The 14,180-nt window shown below is 41.7% G+C and overlaps 1 protein-coding gene across 1 annotated transcript in view; it reads left to right on the forward strand.

The window, feature by feature from the left end:
* The window catches only part of TMC1 (transmembrane channel like 1), a 373,785-nt gene that overhangs the window by 121,175 nt on the left and 238,430 nt on the right, over positions 1 to 14,180 (forward strand). The gene's annotated exons all lie outside the window — the stretch shown is intronic.

Consider the following 14,180-nt stretch of genomic DNA (forward strand, 5'->3'; position numbering starts at 1 on the left):
CAATCACTGTCTATCTCCCTTCCCTTAAAACAGAGAGAGAGTGATCATTCCTTAACTTCAACCTTCAGAGTAACCTTAGCTGATTAGTAGCTTTGGAGAAAAACTGAATAAACTAAAATGTACTGTGCTCCTTCCTCTCTCCTACCATGAACTTGAGAGTCTGAGTCATAAAATACAGGCCTTGGCCACTAGTTAGAATGTTTAAGACTTATCATTTCTGTGGAGGCAATTCATTTTTTTTTTAAAGATTCTATTTATTTATTTGAGAGAGAAACACAGAGATAGAGGCAGAGATAGTGAGAGAGAGCACTATGGGGAGGGAGAAGGAGAAGCAGGCTCTCTGCCGAGCAAGGAACTTGACATGGGGCTCAATCCCAGGACCCCGGGATCATGACCTGAGCTGAAGGCAAATGTTTAACCAACTGAGCCACCCAGGCACCTCTCTGTAGAGGGAATTCTAAAACATGATTTATAAAAAAAAAAAACAAAACAAAAAAAAACCCCAACAACAAAAAACAAAATCTCTAGACATTTAATGCTTGATGTTTTTGAGGAGACAGATAGGGAATGTGTGTATGTGTTGTGTGTGTGTGTGTGTGTGTGTGTGTGTGTGTATTCTTACATGGGCTGAGGCTGTGTTTTTGGTGATTCTCACTTTTAAAACATTTCAATCTTACCAAAGTCACCACTCTACTATTTTCTGGCCTTGCTAAGAGAGGTAAAACTAGAAAAACAAGTTATTTTTGTTTCTGTGTTCTGTCTTAGCCCCAGAGTCTTCTACTTCCTTGGCTAGTGGCTGGATTTTATTTACATGGCAAGGAAAAGTCAAACATTACAAAAGTTTAATTAAAAGTCATCGGAGAAGATATTTATATTCTGAATTATAATGTAAATGTAGCTCTTTTAGTTCTTTTACTAACCATAGTCATCTGAGGTACTTGACTTTCTGTGTGAGACCCTTAAGCTTTCCTATGCTAACCCCCATAAGAATCTTATTTCTTCTTGTGACTCCCCTCCCTCAAATCGTCTAAGAATCTCAGATAAAGATGGAGATGATGATGACTATGATGGTGTGAGGTCTGACCATACCGCTGTTGTTTCTTGCTGTTTAACATCATGGATGAAGACTGGTCCTGCACAGTCTGATAAGCCCTACATCGCCGCTGGGATGGTCTGGTTGGCCTGCATCTTTGACTGGACTCATCTTGGAGCCTTGGGTTAAAAAGGGTCCAGTTCCTAATTCCAGTGTGTATGTGTGGGGGTTTTCCCACACCACCAAGTGATTCTCTGATGTGAGCGGGGGGTCCTACAATTTCACTCAATTTTGACGCTGTCTACCCAGAGAAAGCATCAGATTACACAGGTTAAGAGCTTAGTCCTCCACTCTGCTCCTTGTCCATTTCAGACACCAGATCCAAGTCCAGGCCGTCACCTGAGCTTCTACAGATCAGTTGTTCCCACATCGATTTGTGAGAGGCACTCATGGGACTCAGAGAAACAATTTACTTACTAGATTACTGGTTTTTTATAAATTAGGCTGTGGGTCAGGAACATCCAGATGAAGACTTCCATGTTCCCTCTGAAGGCCACTCTCCCCAAATCTCCAAATCCTCACCACCCAGGTAGCGCCCCCAACACTGCCCTTTCGGCTTTTATGGAGGCTTCCTTACATAGGAGTGTTTGGTTAAATCATTGGCCATTGGAGATTGGTTAAATTCCCAATTCCTTCTAGTCCCATGGAGGACAGGGCGGTGGGATTGAAACTTCCAACCCTCCAATTACAGGGTTTGTTTCCCTGGGGACCAGACCGCATCCTTTTGGTGACCCGGGGGCATTCCAACAGTTGCCTCATTAACATAACAAAAGACACACATCTCTCTCACCACTTAGGAAGTTCCAAGGGCTTTAGAATTTCTGTACTAGAAATGGGACAAATATCAAATATGTATTGCTTATTATAAGTCACCATATCACACAGAGGAACCACAAATTTCAGTTCACACTTTCATGCTCATTGTTCTCCAAAGCACGACCGCTGTATTCAGGTGCCAGTGTTGGGCTCAGATCCTTATGCAAATTAGATAACCTCCATCCCAAGGAAAATTTCTGCTTATGAGGACTTGGGTAGATTTACCCAGCTACTGGGACAAAATCAAATACTGTATACTCGTCCCCTAGGACAGTATGTGCCATTCCCCTAGGACAATATGATACTGGCACTGCATGGTTTTTTACTTGGGAGGGTAACTTGAAGGTCAAAGACGATCAAACAAACAAAAAATTTCAGCCAGCTTTACCTCACATAACTGCAATATCTGGAAGCATTTAGAGCAGAGAGATAACTACGTATGCACTTAGGGCAACTGGCCTTCTATGGCTCTCATCTGCCATTTTGGTCTGACCTATAATGTCAGAGTGTAACCATACAAAATAAATGATTCAATCACTGGAGATACCCCAATTGTATAACGAATAATATATTAGATACATTTTCTAGGAAATTGCTTTAGTGCTTTTTCCACATTCAGTCATCTGAAATATCTGACCTTTGTCCAATACTTTGCTCAGAGATGAGCCACTGTGACATTGGGAGACCAGAGAATTCAAACAGAGTGGTCAATAGCCTCTCCCTAATTTAGGAATGGATGCACTCTGCTGTTTCTGACCTATGGAATTACGAAAATTCAGCAAACTATTTTTATCTTCAACAAAATCTTATTGATGTAACTGCCATTAAAATTAGCTCTTGCATTTAAAACCTGGGTTTATGCAGTATGTTGCATCATCGTCAAAACTGACCTGTGGCCCAGTTGCAGAAGGAAATTACTCAAACCAAAGCCGACTGTCAGAAAAAGGGAGGTTCCTGTCATAACTATATTATGCCAATAGGATTTGCCAAGTCAAAGAAGAGAGTTGTGTTTTCCTGAGTAAAGAAAAACAAATGTGTTTCCTACCATTTAATTTTTCAATGGCTATCCAGTTCAAATTCCAGCTATTTTTTTATGGTCGTCATTTTCAGCAATACTCACTCTAGAAGTTTGAATTGAGTGAGCTTGGATTTCCCCAAAGTTTCAAATGCCAGTAATTAAAGTATTTCTTATAATGATGGTTGCTGTCATGAAGAAGTCATCTCTGATTCAAGCCTGAGTTTTGGGTACTTTGGTGACATGAAGTTAGGTGACGCTCCTGTTCCTCTTCCCTAGGAGTCTGTCTTTGTAATTACTGATCCCCAAAGGTATTGAGAAACTTCCTGATAGAAAATAACAAACAATACAGGTGTTTCGTTGTTGGAAGTCAGATTTCACAGGTCTTGTGGATTTGAGGTTGGAAGTTGGAATGTGCAAGTGTTGGAGATGGGGCCACAAGGCTACAAGTTTTATGAAAGTAGGTGGAGTCCTTGATAAGAAATGCACAGTAAGGAAAATGTTCTGCTGAAAAAGTCAAACCCAGGTGCACACCAAAGGTTGGAAGGTTCATGAGGGGAAAAAGGGATGTTAAAGTGTAGCGACTGATACTAGAAATCAGTTCTAGTGAAAACCACCCTGTGTGTCAGTTGAAGGAAAAAGAAAAGAAAAAACACCTGCCTCACCATCCTTGTAACCCAGAGCCCAAAGTCCCTGCTGCTCTTCACCTCTGCCCACTGCCACCCAGTATTTCAGAGAGTCCCCAAGGAGAGCATCACAAACACAGCATATTATCCCCCTGGCCACTCTCTTACTGGCTGTGGACAATCTTAGAGTGACACCAAACAGTGGGAGGAACAATCTGCAAAAATCCAGGTGTGGCCAACAATGCCACCAATGTGGGGATCCATGTGCAATGACCGGGAGTGATTTCTAAGAGCTTCCTGAGCGATTCTGACATCGAGGGCAATGGGGGAAGGGGGGAACACTCTGAAAAGGTCTGAAATTCCTTCCCCAGCATGTCTGAGTATAACTGATGATGTGAAATTCTTTGTAGCCATAGCTAGAAAAGTCAAGAGACATTTGGATCAACGCTATTTATGATCACTTTACTGGTAGTTTTATACAATCTTTGAAGGACAGGTCTTGATAACCAAGACCTAACTCAAATTTATCTTCAGCTCATGTCTCCATTCCAAATTATGCAGTAGCATGCATGCAACACACACACACACACACACACACACACACACACAGAGATTCTATAACTTTTGGACAGCTCTCTTCTTAAGTGAAGTGGGATATTTCCACGGACTGTGTCCTTTTGCTGACCATCGTGGTGGTGTACAATAAAGCCAGGGGAATACTTATAAGAGAGACCATACCCAGTAGAAAAGCAAGGAGTTTTGACGTGAGGCAAGATACAGTGTAGGGAAAGTATACATATAAATATTGTAAGAAGATCATTTTAAATAAAAATTATAGCTAGTAACATATAGTTATTAAATATATATCTTATATCAACTTAGGATTCCACAGCTATGCAACAGTTAACATTTATCAAACATCTGCCATATGCCTGAAACTGTGCCAGGGCCTAAGATACAAAGATATTTAAGACATAGCCTCTGCCTTAAAGGATTTCCCAACTTTAAAGGGAACAAATAGCTACAATAAATAACACAATAGCAGGGCACCTGCCTGGCTCAATTGGTAGAGCATGCAACTCTTAATCTTGGGGTCATGAGTTTGAGCCCTACACTGGGAACAGAGATTACATTAAAAAAATAATAAAATCTAAAATAATAATAATAATGTAATAGCAATACTGTGTGATATTGAGGAAAGAGGGAGTAACTGCATTTAGTAAGTGGTTTGGGGGAAGCCTGGGTGGTTCAGTCTGTTAAGCATCTGCCTTCTGCTCAGGTCATGATCCCAGGATCCTGGGATTGAGCCCCTCGTCAGGCTCTCTGCTCAGCGGGGAGTCTGCCTCTCCCCTTTCCTCTGCCCCTGCTTGTGCTCTCTCTCTGTCAAATAAATAAATAAAATCTTAAAAAAAAAAAAAAAAGAAAGGTGTTTTGGGACAGCTTCTCAAAGAAGGCTCTGTTGGCCTGGATTTGGAAGGTGAGTCAGGTAAGGAAGGAGGGAACATTTCATTGAGAGAAGGCTGTGTGTTAAAGCAAGGATGCCTAGACAAATTTCTCTGTTGCTGGATGAAAGTCTTACAGTTTTTCCCATGGGCTATTCAGAGATCCCCTGAAGCTAGGATGACAAGAATTTAGGGAGTGTTTTGGGGAGTGCCGAGGGTTAAACTTAGAGAGGCGAGTTTCAGTCACATCACTGAGAGCTGTGGTAAGGGGGCTAGATTTTATATTGTAGATTATGGGAATCCTTGAGGTGATTAAGAATGACATATTCAGATTCATGAATCAAAAAATTAAAAAGAGAGCTATCAAGCATCCTTATAAGTGACTTCTCTTTCCCATGTTGGTCCCTCTTCTTTGAGGAGCCCTTTCTCATATTCTCATTTGGATGGTACATGGCCATCTGTTCTAAGATTTGTCATCATCTTAGTCCTTTCCTATCATAGGTGTTGATTGTTGAAAAATAGATTTCATTTCTTGAGTCCATTCTTTTATTATATTGCTATAATGATTTGTGCCAGGATAAAAATGTTTTGAAGTTGAGAAACTACACATAGATTCTCATTTCTAAGACCATTTTATTCTGTGACAGTGGGAATGTGTCTTGCCGGTAAAATTAAGTGGTTCATTATTTCGTCAGTAAATGTGATCTCTTGGTTTGTCAAGTACAGTGAGGACTATTTGGAAGGGGAAGGGTTTTAGAGTTTTCCATTATAGGAGGAAGATTCTAGATCTGAGTGAGTTTACTGTGACATGTGGGAATCCATAGCCCATTTTGGTTTTAGTATATTTTTAAACATACTAAATTCAGAAAACAATGTTAAAGACTATGTTTTTGCAGAAGACATAGCTTGCTTTATATTTAAAACACTGAATAGCAGAAATAAATGGGTACTTGTTGTAAATTAGCCTAGAATCACAAATTCCTAAGCTAATTTAGAACGTTTCTGATTTAGAGGAAAGTAAGCTTGTAATATATGGTTACATTCACTACCATTTTTTATCCTGACCACAGTTTGAATAGTTATGCAGGAATATTTGCCAGCATTGTGAACAAATCAAGCCTTCAAAATACATCATGGGCAGTTAATATCCACAATTGTAAATTAGAGATCTATATTTTCCTAACACTCTTCATTAGTAATGGCAGTCATATCCATAATCAGACCTCTCAGTGCCTCTAGAACTCATTTGATTGCACATTTAGTTCAACAAACATTCTCCCAGCACCTACCTTGTGCAAGGCACCAAGACATATGCAAAGATCTTATGAGTCAGCCCTGGTTGTATTATTCTGACTATATAGGTTTTAGTTGCTTAATATGTGAGTCCAGAGTCTTTCCTTATCAGGAAAAAAAAAAAAAAAAAAAAGCTCACTTTTTTTTTTCTCATCCTCTTCCTTCCTTTTCTCCCCTACACCATCTTTTAACAAATTCTAGTATACTAAATTCTAATCCCATATCAGCAAATTGCAAATCATTTTAACACTGAGAAACCAGAAGTGACTAAAGGATAGGAACAGGGATGTGAGGAGAGATGAATGGTAGTCCAGTTCAGTGGCCAAGAACTCTGGGTTCTTGGGCCAGGTTCACACTGCCTCAGACTTGGGTTCAAATCCTCCCAATTTGTGTTTGCGTCATCAGCACATATGCACATCCTCCCCTTATCACTCACTAGTTGTGTGACTTTGGATGAGGTTCTAAACGTCTAGAAACCTCCATCTCCTTAGCTATAATAAGATAAGGATATTACTAACATCCATCTCATAAAGTGGTTTTTAAGTGTTACATGAAATAATGCATATAAAACTTAGCACATGGTTATCACATGATCAGTGCTGGTGATTGCTAAATATAGAAATGAATGTAGAAGGAGATCTTTCTAGTAAAACTTGGGAAGAGGTAAAGAAAGTCGATGAAGCAACTCTTGCCTTCACACCACATTAATTTCTTTCTTAAGATGGTAAGAACTCAGTTGTGTTTCAGAAGGTCCTTTGGCCAGAATAACTTCTGGAAAGAGCCCATGACTAATAACATGTATATTAGAAAAAGGTTTAAAAAATAAACTCCTTATTGTGCAAAAATAGGCCAGTGCATGGAGTGCCTTTTGAATATCTACTCTTAAATCTTAAAATCCCTGAAATCACAGTATAAACTGAGATGATAGGAGTTAAAACTCTTAAGTCGTGAAAATCAGAAAGGACCAGACACATTGAAACAATGTCACTTATAAGCATGCAAGCTATTTGCAATAAAGCCAATCTTACAGTAATCTTATAATCATCATTTTGTAGCTTATATGGTCTAAATTTAAAATTGTAGTTTATATTTTTCTTATTGAAACTTAGAGTAAATGGTCTTCTGGAAAGCTCTGAGCGAGTGAGAAAATGAAAAAGGGAAATTATTTATACAGTATTCAGTCATATTAATCTAAGATTTTAAATCGCATCAATAATTTATTTCAGGGGGTATAGCTCAGGGGTAGAGCATTTGACTGCAATAATTTATTTCATGTGCCTATTTTAGTAATGGTTTTAAAAGCCTATGAGAGCTTTCTTAGAGTTATTCATTAGCTCATGTTCCTTATAGATACATTTCTCAATAAGGCCTCAATTTCCTCCTTTTACTACATTCTTTTGTGAAGGAAGCTTACAGAAATTAATTCTTGTCTGATGTGGAAGAGGACCCTATGCTTTCTATAGGAGGTCCTATTAAGTGTATTTGAGTACGTTTCCCAAAGAGGCATGTGTGGCCTCATCATGCACAAACATGAATGCCCTGTGATCCCTTGAAAACCACACCTACATGCTCCTAATGGCTGCTAACATTAACAAACGGGAGATACAAAGAAGCTGTGTACCAAAAAAAAAAAAAAAAAAAAAAAAAAAGCGTGCACTTCCGCATTTATTTCATCTGCTTGAAATTGATCTTAGCATATCTATGACATACAGCTTGAATATGTCAACTATTCTGAACTTAATAACGTGCATAATATATTCACAAGCATTATAGTTTTTTAGCACTTATTTTCAGATCAAAGGCTAAACGTTTTAAGATGCATAAAAATGGTTCACCTTGTGTAGTAAGTCTTAGAAGTGATTGAAGACATGCCAATGAAAGACTGGATGTGAGCGCAAACAGCCTAGGAGAAACCAGAATTACAAAATGACATAGACAAAGGGCACAGAAGAAAGAGAAGATTGATTGAGAATAGAGTGGGGGGGGGTAGGAAAACAACCTAGGAATTATTAAACGGAAGCATCAGATTCCAGTAACCAAAAACTATAATCCAAGTACATGTTGACAGCATTGCAAATATGTTATTATGCCTGTAACAAGGGTAAGTCTACATGTTAGGGCCCTGAGTTGAACACATAAACAAGTACAGTATTTTATTCCTAGTTATAAAGATCTTCAAGAATGTTATGTTAGTTCTGATATATTTCCAAAAAACAATTACATTCCCCCAGGGCACTGGGTACAACGGGCGTGGTTCTGACAAGTAACTTGCCTTTGAAACCTAGCCCTTCCTTCGTTATAGGAATAGACTGGAATGTGTTTCTCCACTCCTGCTTGCAGAAAACTGCAAGTTGTTTTCTTTGCGAACGCTACGAATTTATCGCTTCAGCCAAATGAAGAACCTACATTTTCAGGCAAGGGAATGAGTTTCAGGGAATTTCAGGCAGGAAATACCTGGCTTATTATCCCAAAACAGCGGTCCTCAAAGTCTGGTCAGAAGGCCCGCAGCAGCAGCCACCATAGCTTATCTGAGAACCTGCTAGAAATACAAATCCTGGGGCTCCACCCAAGTCCTACTGAATCACAAACTCTGAGGCGTGGCGCCCAGCCAGAATTTTCTGAATCACCGTCCGGGGGCGGTGCTTAGAACTCTGCAAGTCAGGTGTCAGATACAGAAAGACCACATGATCACAGATGAGTGGCATATTTAAAGCACTTTATGAAACGTGTGAAGACCTCAATCAAAGGCCTCCTTCTCTATGAAGCATTCCGTGATGCATTCATGAAAATTAAACTGTTATTTCCTGTATTCTCCTGCTCCTGAAATTTCCCGGGATGGGGAGAGGCTTCTTTCCTTATTCATCAGGTTTTTTTCTGCAGTGTCCAGCATGCCACGCAGCAACTGATCCGTTTAAATATTAAAATTAAATTGAACAACAACAACAAAAAATTAAATTGGGGGCGCCTGGGTGGCTCAGTAGGTTAAAGCCTCTGCCTTTGGCTCAGGTCATGATCCCAGGGTCCTGGGATCGAGCCCTGCATCGGGCTCTCTGTTCAGCCGTGAGCCTGCTTCCTCCTCTCTCTCTGCCTGCCTCTCTGCCTACTTGTGATCTCTGTCTGTCAAATTAAAAAATAAAAAATAAATTGAACAAATGCCTGCAATAAATACATGTGCAACAATGGATTGCACTATCTGCGAATTCCTGCTTAACAGTGGCATTCACACATGATGGTAGAGAGGGAAGAGAGTGCAGATGCATAAAAGGGAGACAGGGGTGACGTTGGAGAGAGCTGGATGGGAGGAAGTGTCAGGGAAAGACTGAGGGTGTCACCTGTCTTTATCCTGAGTGTGGATTTTTCTTTAACTTGAGGTACATACTCAGTTATTAGTTATCTCATAGAACCATACATAGGAAGATTTTTTTTTCCAATGACATTTTCAAGGTGAATTTTATTTAATTTTACAATGGTTTGCATTCCCTGCTAAGCACTGGACACTCTTGATGCTGATAGAAGAGGCCTCCAAAAATGTCCTGCTTTAAAGGAATTTAGAGTCCAGGGCAGCTTCTCAAACCTCTGCACAACTGGCATTTGGGGCTGGATAGTCCTTTGCTGTGGCCACTGCCCTGTGCATTGTAGGATGGTCCCTGGGCTCTACCTAGTAAATGCCAGTAGCACCATCTTCTTCCCAGCTCCCCCCCACCGCCCCCGCCCCCCCTGCCAAATTGTGACAATGAAAAATGTCACCTGACACTGTCAAATGCCCCGGAGGGACAAAACCTACTCCGGCTGGAACCGCTGTGCTTATGAAAGAAACAAAGTACAGAAGTTTCTCCTACACAGTGATAAGTGCTATGACACCCCAGGGCTGACAGATTGCTGGGTAAGGGCACCTCATGGAGACTGGGGGATGGGGGGTGGCATGAGGGGTGGGTGGAGAGAGAAATTAGGAGACTCTGGGCAGGAAAAGAAGTGGAGTGGCATCTTGAATACTGAGTAGCAGCCTGTGGGAGACATGAAAGAGAAGGGAGGAGGAGGAGGAAGAAAGGAGGGAGGAGTGATGGGGAATTACTTGTTCTGGGGCTGAGGCTGGGAATGAGAAAAGGCAGTGGCCTGACCCAGCAGGTTACATTCAAGGACCCAGAAGCAGGTAAGTGGCGTGTCACCCAAGCGTGAATTGTGAAGGGGGGCAGTGGGCTTTGCAGCCGCAAGGCCACCGAACACGTTGTTCATAGCCCAAGGTCAGATTTCTATTATCCTCTATGGTGAGGTTATCATCCATTTGTCTCTCCTCACTGCTGGGGAGCCCATTAATGATTTGCCCCTGTACTTGGTGCCAACAGTTAATAGACTGTAGCCTCTCGTATTTCTTCACCTGGCACTGAAATCAGCTAAGTTTTTGCAGAATCTCAGGTGTTCTCCTTCATCTTTGGGGCAGGGACATTTAAAAAAGAAAAAAAAAAGATACATAATGCTTAAAAATAGGGAGGAAAGAGCTCTGACCATTTGTTCCTTTATTCCATTTCAAACTTTTCATAAAGGTAGAAAACAATTATAAGGATAAAAATTGTCGTCCTTTTACTGGACACTTTTGGCTGCCTGTGAGCTCTGGGAAAACAGGGGGTCAGTGTCTTCTTAAGGTTGACCACGATGTCTGATGTATAGACCATGCTTGACCAATGTTTCTTGGGTAAATAGATTTATATTTATTATTAGCATCAACATTTCATCTTACTCCATCAAGGCCACTGTAACAAAACACCATGGACTGGGTGGTTCATAAACAATACAGATTTATCTTTCACAGTTCTGGAGACCAGCAAGTGCAAGATCAAGGTGCTATCCTGCTTTCTGGTTCACAGAGAGCCATCTTTTTGCCATAACTTCACATGGTAGATAGGGCAAGGGATCTCAGGGGTCTCTTTTATAAGGGTGCTAATCCCATTCAGGAAGGCTCTGCCCTCAAGAACTAAGCCCCTTCCAAAGGCCCACCTAACACCATCACATTCAGGATTGGGTTTCAACATAAGAAGTCTGAGGGAACATTTCCAGAGAGTACAATACATGGTCAGCTTCTGTAGGGTGTGATCTCATTGGATGACTACCGCCACCCAATGAGGTAAATAAGGAAATGTTTTTAACCCCATTTCAAGTTGCATCTTACCCTTGACCCAGTATTAGCCATGACATACTCTCCTATTTCTATAGTGGAAGAAAACTGTTAATAGAAACATTCTGTATCTCGTAAAAGTACTTATTCTTTTGGTAGGTAGATAATGGAGACGGTGGGCAGTAGAGGTATGTAATTTTAACTCTTTAAGAGTCTATAAAAAGAATAAAGGCATGGGGAGCTTCAAAGTCAAGCTTCTCAATTTCACAGATGAGGAAACCGAAGCCACATAACTACTTAGTATAGAGCTGGGACTGTAACCTCTGGACCTCTGAGCCTCTGGACATCTATGTTTGTGTGGATACCTGGGAATTTCCCAACTGGTGTGCACACCTAAAAATTCCATATCTTTCTAAGTGGTAGACCTCACACATCTGTGCAGCTGAAGCTCTTGTATAACTTGTCTTTTCTAAATAGGTATGTTCCAGGAGAAGGCCATTGTCAAGGTCATAAGAAACAGCACATTCAAACAAATACACATATGCCTCTTTTTTTCACACCATTATTGAACAATGCTATCCAGGTGTCCAAACAGAATAACCTGTCTGTTTTATTTTTCCCAGAAGAGGAAGCAATGGCCCAGAGAGTTTAAATATTGCATGCGATTGTATTAGCCAAGTCAACATCTGTTTGCTTCTTAACAATGAGTCATCTCTATTCCCTATAAGTAGGGCAGGAGGGCAGCTGGAACTTTCCAGCTCATTCTTTGGTCACTGCATCCCGTTTCTGCTGTTTCTATCCTCCATGGCATAGCTTCATTGGCAAAAAAGTGAAACAGATACTACCCCAGGGCTAAGTGTCTGCACTAAATCAGATGTCTTAGATTTATGTTATGGTAAACTTAGGGCAAAACGTAGGTCGATCTTTAGCAACAGTGTGAATAATTGAATCTCTTCCCCAAGTTTTATTGCTCAATATCCCCCCAAGAAAGGAACACCGAGCACACTCAGCCTGTCAGAGTCCATTGGCGGGTGTCGGATGCCGAGCGTGTCATCAGTGAGTAGGCTCCGTGATGGGTCATCACTGAAAGAAAGAAAAACACCTGAAAATGTTGTGCCTGAAAAAACAGACAACCAAAAAGCAAAAACAACCCTTAAAAGCAGAGACTAAAAAAAAAAAAAAAAAAAAAAAAAAAAAGCAGAGACTAAGGAAATGTTGACACACAAAGTATCATTCACTCATCTTGTTTGTTCCTGACCCTCGAAAGCAAAGGGATCTCATGTAGACGGGCTGTTGTGTCTGACCCCCTGGAGTTGGCAACCCAGAGAATCAAAAGAAGGGATCTTGTTAAAGATGCACTAAGTTCCTAGTGCTCTAGCACAGCTGGGCACTCGCTGTAGCCCTTAAAATAATACACTCCTTTACATGGCTGAGACGTTTGCCTCCCATGTGTACAACTTGAATTATCCAATGGTCTGGCTCATGTCTCATTGATACTCACGGTCTAGGACAACAGGCAGCACAGAATAAATGTTCAACAGATACTACTTTAACTGAATGAAATCAAAGTTTTAGGATGCTGCTTAATATGAAAGCCTTGTTCTCCAAGGCTTCACATGCCAAGGGGAAAAAAATCAAGAGCTGGAAAAGTCACAGCGGGATTAAATTCCAGCATCCATTCATTTTATAATTGGCATTTGGACCCTAAGGGCTTTCATTCCCTCTCTGTTTCCTAAAAACAAAGTAAAGCAAGACAAAACAAAAACAAAAACCAAACTAAACAAAACTCCTATGACTTCAAAAAAGAGCCAAAAATAATGAGTAAGTGTCTGGTCTAGACCAGTAGATGTCCTTAATCTCTGTGGGCCCAGGCTATGAGTGTGGATGGAGGGAAGGAAGGAGGAGACTCCCTTCTCTCCCCACTCCTGTCCTTGCCCCAGTGCCAGAGGCTTAGAGAACACATGTGGTCAGCCCAGCAGTCAAGTCCAAGGCCGTGCCCACCAAGCCCCTTGGCAGACACTCATTTTTAAGTGGTGTACACCACACAGGGCCATTCGTTATGGAAGAACAGACCGGGGGAAGAGTTCCACCAGGCCCTGGAATTGGTCCGGTGTCATTTGGGTGTGGAAGCAGGGTCTTGGACCCCAAGAGCACGGTCTGGGTGGAGGTGGGGTTCGTGTATGGGTGGGTATGGGATGCTGCTGGGCATGTTTCCTTGATCCCCAGGACACCTTGCACTGTGAGGAGCATGGCTGGTAGAAGCTTCTCTAAAACTAAGGGCCCAGGGCAGGATTCCCAGTGGCTCAGATCTATGGGCAATCACTGCTGGTAAACCACCCCAAGAAGTTGTCTAAAATTCCAGTTCCTTGATTCCATTCCCAGATATTCTGAGGTAGCCGCTTTGTGGGCGGAGCCCAGGACTCGGCCTGTGCAATCAAGAGGTGGCTCTTCTGCTCCTCTGGGGGATGTTTACCATCAGGAGAGAGGCCTCCTTCCTCCGTCCTCCTCCCCGCACTGCCCTCCTGCGGCCCTGAGTGACTCACTCACCTCCTGTCGCTCGCCTCTGTTTGTTGTGGTTGCCAACACCACCGCGGTGCCTTTTGCAGACATGCCTGCTGCCTCTGTGTGCGCCCAGGTTGGGGTCCCCCTGCCCCCCCCACTGCTGTTGTTTGTTCTGTCCCTCACTTGGCCTAGGGGACCTTCTTATCGTTGGTGTTGTCCCCACAATCAGGCTGCCATGCCTGAAGGACAGCCCTCCATGCTCCGCATTCTGTGTTCTCCCTCT

Source organism: Lontra canadensis, unplaced genomic scaffold (assembly GCF_010015895.1).
Source record: "Lontra canadensis isolate GAN:19392208 unplaced genomic scaffold, GSC_riverotter_1.0 scaffold31, whole genome shotgun sequence".
Taxonomy (NCBI): Eukaryota; Metazoa; Chordata; class Mammalia; order Carnivora; family Mustelidae; genus Lontra; species Lontra canadensis.